Below are 8639 nucleotides of genomic sequence, written 5' to 3' on the forward strand. Positions count from 1 at the left end.
CCAAGTTGCTAAATTAGGGTTTTTTAGGTAAAAGTCAACCCAACTTTGACTGATCATATCTCTCTCATACATTATCAGAAATCCCTCAACCATTGCCTATTCTCAAGGGAATTTCATTCTCTACAACTTTTATGTTGGGCCCAAGGTCAAGAAATGCTTCCGCATAAGAGATATGAGCCAGAATATTACAGGTCCTTCTAGAAGCTCGCAAAAAGCTATTTTCTTCCAGGAGCCATATCTTCAAGATAAAATCTTCAAATGCAAAAAGGCTTCCAAAGTGGATTGTAGAGGACATCTTGAGGTTTCCAAAAAGTCCTAGAACATCTTCATATGATAAATAATGAATGAGTTATGACTTGCACAAGTTGGGGAAATTTGAGGAAATGCTTGAAAGCCTAAGTGATGGAAATTGCATTTTTGGCTAATGGGCTTATGTTTCTTTGATTCAAACCTATTTATAAAGTAGCCAAGAGCCTCTAAAGCCCAATGTCACGCCATTCCTTCATTTATTTTAATTATTTTTGGATTAATTCAATTAAATTCAATTTTAATTAAAATAAAATGCAAAAATCAAATTAATAAGTGTAAGGTTTGTTATTCAGCATTCTTGAGGTCCAAGATACTCATTAAAGGCTAGCAATTTCGAAAATATTTGATTGGTAGGAGATTTGAGACAAAATAGAAAGATTAAATATATGAATCAAAATCATATTTTTTCTTATCAATCATGGGATTTTATTCAATCTTCTAACCCTAAAAAATATCACTCTATATAAAGGGAGGGCTTTCTGCAAGCAAGGACACGAAAAAGAGCAGAAAAAACCCTAGCCTCTAGCCTTGCAAGAACTTTCAAGAAACCAAAAAATTAGGGCATAAGATATATCCCTCTACAGTCAATATCAAAGGATTTGGAGACTTGTACCACGTTCCTGATACTATCAGGAGCAATTTTATTCCATATTGGAAGATCACAGCGCACCAGAATGCTCCCTTTGAGTTTCACTATTTGGTAAGAACTTCCATGCCTAAAAAGTCACATGTTACACATTATGAATCATATCCAGGTCCATATTCATGCTTTTAATGATCCTTAGATGTGTTTACGCCATTCGTTTTTAAGTTATGATGCAGTAATGAAGATCCGCCATTGTTAGGGCGTGAAGCTTTCGCTTCTTCGGAACCTTAGATACAAGATGTTTCAGCCAAAACTAACACTTCCATTGAGTTTGCAGGGCTTGAATTAGTGGACAAGGATATTCCTGGTTGTTGTTTCACGTGTATTTCGCAGGTACATGGAGAGGATCCCGTTGGAGAAGACTGTGGCTCCGGCGTCCCAGGCGGCATGGACCAGTCATGTGCATGCGTGGCGTTTTCAGACACTTCCATTGGCCAGTCAATTCTTCAACGCCCTCTCTCCAATCTTGATTGGCTCTGTATACAATCCGCGAGTCCCACTTTGGCTTTTGTTTTGAATTTAATACTTAGTGCGTTGTTTGTTATTTATAGATACATAGTGCATCATTAACAAATGAAATCTGCAGTGCAGCTGGTGATGTATGTTGTTCCTTGACCTCGTGAGCCTTGGTTCAAGTCCCGCTGTGGACGTTTTATTTTTTGTAATGTTTTATTCACGGATCATACGTAGCAAATCCAGACGTGACCACCACGCAACCTCACGTACCAGCCGTTAGATCCACGTCCAAGCCAAATCAGAAGGACCAGAACGCTTCCACACCATACACTCTCTGGAGCTAGCTGTACCAGATCTCGCGCCTGGGTCTTACCTCACTATTGTGCCTAACTCAGCTTGTGGCCCATGTCTCCTCCATTTTGCAGGCTGCACCCCCCAGGTTTATTAAAATCATTCTCTTTCTTTTTCCCCTTTTTATTTCTTTTTATTAATTTGTTTAAATTATTTTGCATTAAAACCAATTATTAAAAATACAAAAAAAATAGGTTTAGGTTATAATTAGTTAAATAATTTTAATTTATTAATCTAACTTTGTTTTAATTTTAATTAACTTTAATTTAATTAAATTAATAATGACAATTTAGACTTAGTATTATTTTCACCTATTTTTAAACTCTAATTTCAGCTCGCGATTCTCTTCTCATCTCAAAATCCATTGAATGCCGCATGTATGAATATTTGCTATTTAATTTCCATCATTATTTAAATTATGTTTTTGTTTAATTACGCTATTTATTTAATTGTTTAATTTCCGTCTTTTAAATTCTAGAAGGTGTATATGTCGCTCATTCAATTTTGATGTAATAGTAATTAAGACTTTTTACTTTCCGCATTTTACTTTCCGCACCCATAAACTGTTTTAAATTTCTGTATACTATTAACTGCGTGGTTAGTAAAATAGGGAGTGACAACTAATAATTAAACGTAGCTCATAAACTGCAAAGATAAATATTCGAATTGAACTCACGTGATTGGTGCACACACACACACACCCCTTTAAGGTAACCACTCTTATGATGCCTTCTCGATCAAAAATAGTCAAGTCCCCCGGATATAGGGATACCTTAGCTTGCTGCCTTCGATTCAAAATCACCATGTCCCTCTGATAAAAGATCATAGCCCCTTCGAGTTGCCTACGATAAATATGATCTCGTCCCTCGATAAAATGGTGATAGTCCCTTCGAATGCTAAGGTATCTTTACTGTTGCCTAAATGACTATTATATCCTTCCCTTAGACTACCTGCCCTCTTTATGGTAGGGACAATTTTATGGCGAACGATACTTTTCTCGATGACCCTTAAACATCCAATTGAAAGACTTCCTGCCCTCTCATGGTATGGATAGACCCTTTCGCCCGAAAGACTTAAAGAACAAAAAAGACAATCTTAAGGTAGGTGTTCTTAAATGCTTGCTCACATTCAAATCAAAACTTTCAAATGATTTTCACACCTCCTTTTCAAAACGATTTCCAAAAGGCTACGCTTATTTACAAGCCAAAGTCCTTCTTCAAAAACCTTTTCTATTCACACACTACATTTCAAACAAACGAAATAAACAAAGTGAGCTAAGCAATTAAGAGCCCATGGATAACCATGGATACAAAGGGTGCCTTAAACCTTCCCTTTGTATAACCTACCCCCGAACTCAAAATCTTTCAAAGGTCTTTCCTGTTCTTTTTGCCTTTCCAATTGGATAAAATAAAAGTCGGTGGCGACTCTTGCTTACCGTGACATTTTCTTTAAAAGTCAGTTCACTGTATGACAACACCCAAATAGTCTTTGCACTACATCCTAAAAAGGCCAAGATGGGTAAAAGGTATTCTAGGTCCTCATCTTCTCTTGTTCTCAGGTTGAAAAACAATGCTTTCACAATTAACTTGTTCAGCATCACCACTTTCAAGGAGACATCCATTGAGTTGGGGGATATCAAGTCACCATATTAAGGATTAACTTCACATAAGCCAAAATGATTATACCATCATCCTATCTTAATGTACACTCAAGTTCGGATATAAGACTTATCTCACCACAGAGGAACCACCAAGCATCCAAAAAACAAACAAACAGACAAAGCATACAATAATATAGAGATAACAATTCCTTAATAGGTTATAACTACGCTACATTATGAAATCTCCAATAGAAATGTAATATTTGTTTGGTCCTAATTAGATTTGGTAACAATTTGGAACATTTGAGGGTTAGGGTATGTGCATGAACACTTTTGCTATGGTGTGTGTAGTTTGGATTTTGAAATCCGGACAGTTTACCCGGATAACAGATGGTTGCAATGGAAAAGACTAAAGGAGTATCCACTTTCTTTGTAACAATCGGAGGAAGGTTGCATTCTTTCTTCAATAAGACTTGCATGATTTCCATGATCTGATTCATTTGGCTTTTCAATTGACTAACTTCCACTCATAGCAACTCTTGGTCTTGTTGAAGTTCTTTCATAGTCTTCAGATACATGCTTCTAGTTTAATGTGTTAAGGAATCAACTTGACGGTAGACAGACAAATCTGAAGATGCAGAAAGACGAGAATAAATTTTCAGGACAACCTGGATGTATGCATGAAGTATGCAAATGATGCAATGCAAATGCAATGTTGTGTGCAATGCAGCATAGCGGGATCTATAAGTAAAGTCAACAAAGACACATGGGGAACCACGAGCATGGAGTCAAGGATAAAGAACCACCCACAAAGGTATGTACTAAGGGTTTATTGTACCAGTACAACAGATTCTACAAAGTTTCCAATGTCTACATTCCATCTTTTAAATATTATCTGCTTAAAAAACTACTTGTCAGCCAATAATATTCTCAAGAGAAACTCACCTGAGTGTAGTATCGTGTACCAACTAAATCAGGTATACACCCAAATAGTCTTTGCACTACATCCTAAAAAGGCCAAGATGGGTAAAAGGTATTCTAGGTCCTCATCTTCTCTTGTTCTCAGGTTGAAAACAACAATGCTTTCACAATTAACTTGTTCAGCATCACCACTTTCAAGGAGACATCCATTGAGTTAGGGGATATCAAGTCACCATATTAAGGATTAACTTCACATAAGCCAAAATGACTATACCATCATCCTATCTTAATGTACACTCAAGTTCGGATATAAGACTTATCTCACCACAGAGGAACCATCAAGCATCCAAAAAACAAACAAACAGACAAAGCATACAATAATATAGAGATAACAATATACACAGATAAACAAAAATAAACTTAACCCACTTAGAGGACTACTCTCCAGTGAAGTCGCCACTTTTCTATAGCGGGGGAAAATTGAGTCTAAATCCATTTATTGACTTGGCTCATTATTTTAGTGAAAGTCGACACCGCGCTTTATTTTTTCCAAAGGAAAAGGGAAAAAGCGAAATAAAACCCAAAGAAGTTTTTCAAATAAAAACTAATAAAAAGCAGAGATCTTAGGTACATGGGTTGATTATGTGAGGGGAAGGTGTTAGCACCCCTCACATCTGTGGTACTCCACGTGAACCTTTATGTGAATATGTGTTAAAAAAGAAATATGATTGTGTGCAAAAAAGAGTTTGTTTGGTTTTAAAAATTATGATCGGCAAGACAAAACATATTATGCCTACATACCTCCTCAGTGCAATGGAAAAGTCAGAGCAAATGCAGTTCCACTTCACAAGGAAACAAAAGTTTTTGGTTTAAAATAGAATAGAAATTTGATTATCATAGGGGAGAAAACTCAGCCAATCATTCTTGAATATGAGAACTGATGGATCCTTTGCATCACAAATGAAAGAAGGGCTCCAACTTGGATAAATCAACAAGTATGCCACTAGCTCTCTCAAGTGAAAAAGGACAAACCATATCAATACATATCAAGACATTTAGGGGATTACATCTCCACTAAAATAATCATTCGTGTCCAAACTTTTGAAAAAAAAGCCACTAAAGGCAAAAAGTTCTTAAAGAAAGTTTTAAAAGAATGTGCAAACATAAGAAGATTTTGAAATAGAGGGAGTAGTTTTGAAAATTAAAGAAGATGGGACGAGATGAAGGGACTATCCTAAAGTATAAAATAAAAGCTAAGGACAAGAACAATCTAACCAAATAAAAAGCCAACACTTGACATTAAAAAGTCAATGTAGAATTCCCATCCTTTGGATTTATCATAACCAAGCAGGCACAATACCAAGTACCAGATGAAATAAGCTCTAGATGAATGTGACATTTTCATATGCATAACTTGTACCAAGCTTCAGAAATACACCGTAAGAACTTAAGACAAAAATTGGGCAGAGTAACGACTGTATACAAATGAATTCCCAATCACAATGCCTTGGAACACTACAAAAAAAGGTCACCTGCCACGGCCACGAAACCGCAGCTATATGCAAAATAACCATGGTGTAACGCTTTGGCCACGGAAACGTGATTGTGGGATATGCGGGCGTGGCCTAAAGTATAATCCACGGTTTTCTTGTTTGTGCCACGTTTTATGGACATCCGTGGCTTATATAGGCCACGGTTTAGGTATCTAAATTAAGGTCGCGGTTTGTCTTTGCCACGAGTACAAAACTGTGGCCAAATCGTAAAACCACGGTTTTGATTTAATGTATAGCATGCAGTTTAGTTGCCTAGGTATTGCCACGGTTTGTTTATGGCCACTAATTAAAACCGCGACTATATGTAGGCCAATTTTACATGTCAACTAAACATGTCAATTTTACACATAAAAAATCAATTTTAGAATCAGTTCTAAGTACTCCAATAGTGAAACCAAACTTGCCCAAAGGGCTGTTTTCTTTTTCAAACCAACACACCAATCACTTGCGCCAATTTTGAAGAATCTAAAGATGAGTTAATAGTAATTCACCCCCCTGTAATGTTAGCGAATTTTGTTTTTGCCCCCTCCCTACCCTTTGGCAACGGTTTTTTCAAAAAAACCGTTGCCAAAACCTGCCTTTGGCAACGGTAGGGGGGTAAACCAAAACTCGCTCATATTACAGGGGGGTAAACTACTATTAACCCTTTAAAGATTGATTACTATAATTGTATGAATACAAATTATTTTACTGTCTACACATCAATGACAATAGCATCAGTATATGATTGACTAAGTAAATTATATATCTAATAAACCTGAATAAAAAATAAATATAAAAACTTGAGTGACAAATAGAAAATGTCAGACACATACACACACCTTCAACATTGCTCTTCGGAATTTTAAGAAAAAATGTCAGAATTTGATTTTATGATAAATTCAATCCAATCCTTTCAAGAAAATAAACTTTATAATTACTGATTAAAATAGTGCTGAGGTTTCCATGAAGGTTGAATCACAAGGTAGCAGAATAGCAATCTCACAAAAACTTCACATAAATATTGATAACTTTATATCACTTACCGCAATTTGCGCCAGAGTTGGTAAATGCCAGTTCCTGCCATTGCAAGGTTTACACTAACAAGGTTCCAATTTTTCTGCAACATCAAAAGAAGTTACCACTAACATATCAGGATTACAGAATCTTAGAAGTTGAGTATATCATAGTCTTGCAAGAGAGATAATGTAACTATAAACCAGAATTATTAAGATAATGAAGTGTAACTATTGATTTTATATATTGCTGCCTTTGAGTTAGTTATCGCCATCCAATAGCTTAAAAGCTGATAGAGAATGCAACCACACACCTACCATAAAGTGCAAATCTAGCTCTAACAAAAAAAACAATTTCAATTCATTTAGGCCACCTACACCTTAGATGCCAATTCACCAAACATAAAATTCCAACTAAATGGCATTAGTGAGAAACTCATAATTTATTGGCTTCACTTTTTTAAACTGCGTCTTAAAGTCGTGTCATTCACTGCATGAATTTGTTATACATGCCAATCTTAGATATACATTCACATATTATAGTTAAAGAGAATTGAATTTCAAACCACAAGGTTCATCATTAATCTAGCACCAAGTTCTACCACTTCCTACATCAAAGTTAAATGTGCAATTAAGTAGATTGATTTAACTTACCAATAACAAGAATATTTACCAAGTCAATCCAGAAACAGTCAAGCTTCAAATTGAATAGTCAAGGTAAAGTTAGTGCTGCAGCTGACATTCAAATTTAAAACTGCATGAAAGAAGCTTAGGAGTTTATTTCCAAAAATTGGAAATAGACAGTTTTACAGATTAAATATGAAATCTATATCAGCAAAAAAATATTGTAAGAATTTGTATCAGTTGAATAAATCAGAAAATGAATAGAGTGGTTTAATTTTGTGGTGTGTCATAGCTAGTGATCACAATGTCATCAACATACACAAGTAAATAAATGATCTCATAGAATGATATGACTTTATTGAGTGTGATGCCAAATCATTGATCAAAATTTAGATCAAGCATTGACATTCTAATAAAACACTAACCAGAGATCTAAATCCAATGAATGTATTATCAAATTGAAAACAACGAATTCATAAACATAAACACTAAAGAATAAGAAAAGGAAAAAAAGCGTAAATACCGAAAATCTTACATAGATTTGTGCTTATCTTCAGCGAGAATGGCATTGTTCAGTTGAATATCTTACTGAATATGTGGTAGAAAAAGAAAGAATTTGTCTTTATCCTTCTCCCTGGTACTCCACTTATCATCCTTGTACCAGGAAAAGCAACAAGCAAACGCAAACACATCAATGACTCAAACACAACAAGGAAAAGAAAAACTAGATTCGAATTTGATTAATCAAACTGTGAAAATGTTTCAACCGAAACAACATAACTATATTTGACATCCAAACCAAGACACCAACCAAACTTAAATAAAACTTCTGCAACAAATCAAAATAACACAAGGTACTCACCCATCAGTTGGAATACGAGTTGTAGTCAACTTCATTGGAAATAAAGGGTGTGTCATTGAAACCGAATACTTGTAACAAAGAGAAGAGCATGTGTATTGAAGAGTAATTCAATATTCAGAAGTTGTGATGTGGGCTGATCTTCTGATGGTTACTCAGAAGATGTCGTTGACCAGAAGATGTTATCTTCTGGGTCCCATTAGCTTAGCTGTTTAGTAGTAAGGGTACTTTAGTATTTTGTAGTACTGTTTGTACCTTAGACTTGTTCACTAAGTTTACTGTTTTAGGGCTTATGTGGCAAGATTCTTTTATAAATAGCCTTGTA

The 8639-nt window shown here is 35.4% G+C and overlaps 1 long non-coding RNA gene across 2 annotated transcripts; it reads right to left on the reverse strand.

The window, feature by feature from the left end:
* Positions 1–3448: 3448 nt before the first annotated feature.
* LOC131607631 (uncharacterized) lies at positions 3449–8389 on the reverse strand. Of its 2 annotated transcripts, none has more exons than XR_009285356.1 (5): positions 8318–8389; positions 7991–8109; positions 7486–7528; positions 6862–6935; positions 3449–3990 (listed from the first exon to the last, which is right to left on the reverse strand). It is a non-coding gene; the product is annotated as an uncharacterized LOC131607631 (long non-coding RNA). The 2 variants fall into 2 exon arrangements; XR_009285355.1 differs by having other exon boundaries at positions 7486–7585.
* Between the last annotated feature and the right edge of the window lie 250 nt (positions 8390–8639).

The sequence above is a fragment of the Vicia villosa genome, linkage group LG5 (genome assembly GCF_029867415.1).
Source record: "Vicia villosa cultivar HV-30 ecotype Madison, WI linkage group LG5, Vvil1.0, whole genome shotgun sequence".
Taxonomy (NCBI): domain Eukaryota; kingdom Viridiplantae; phylum Streptophyta; class Magnoliopsida; order Fabales; family Fabaceae; genus Vicia; species Vicia villosa.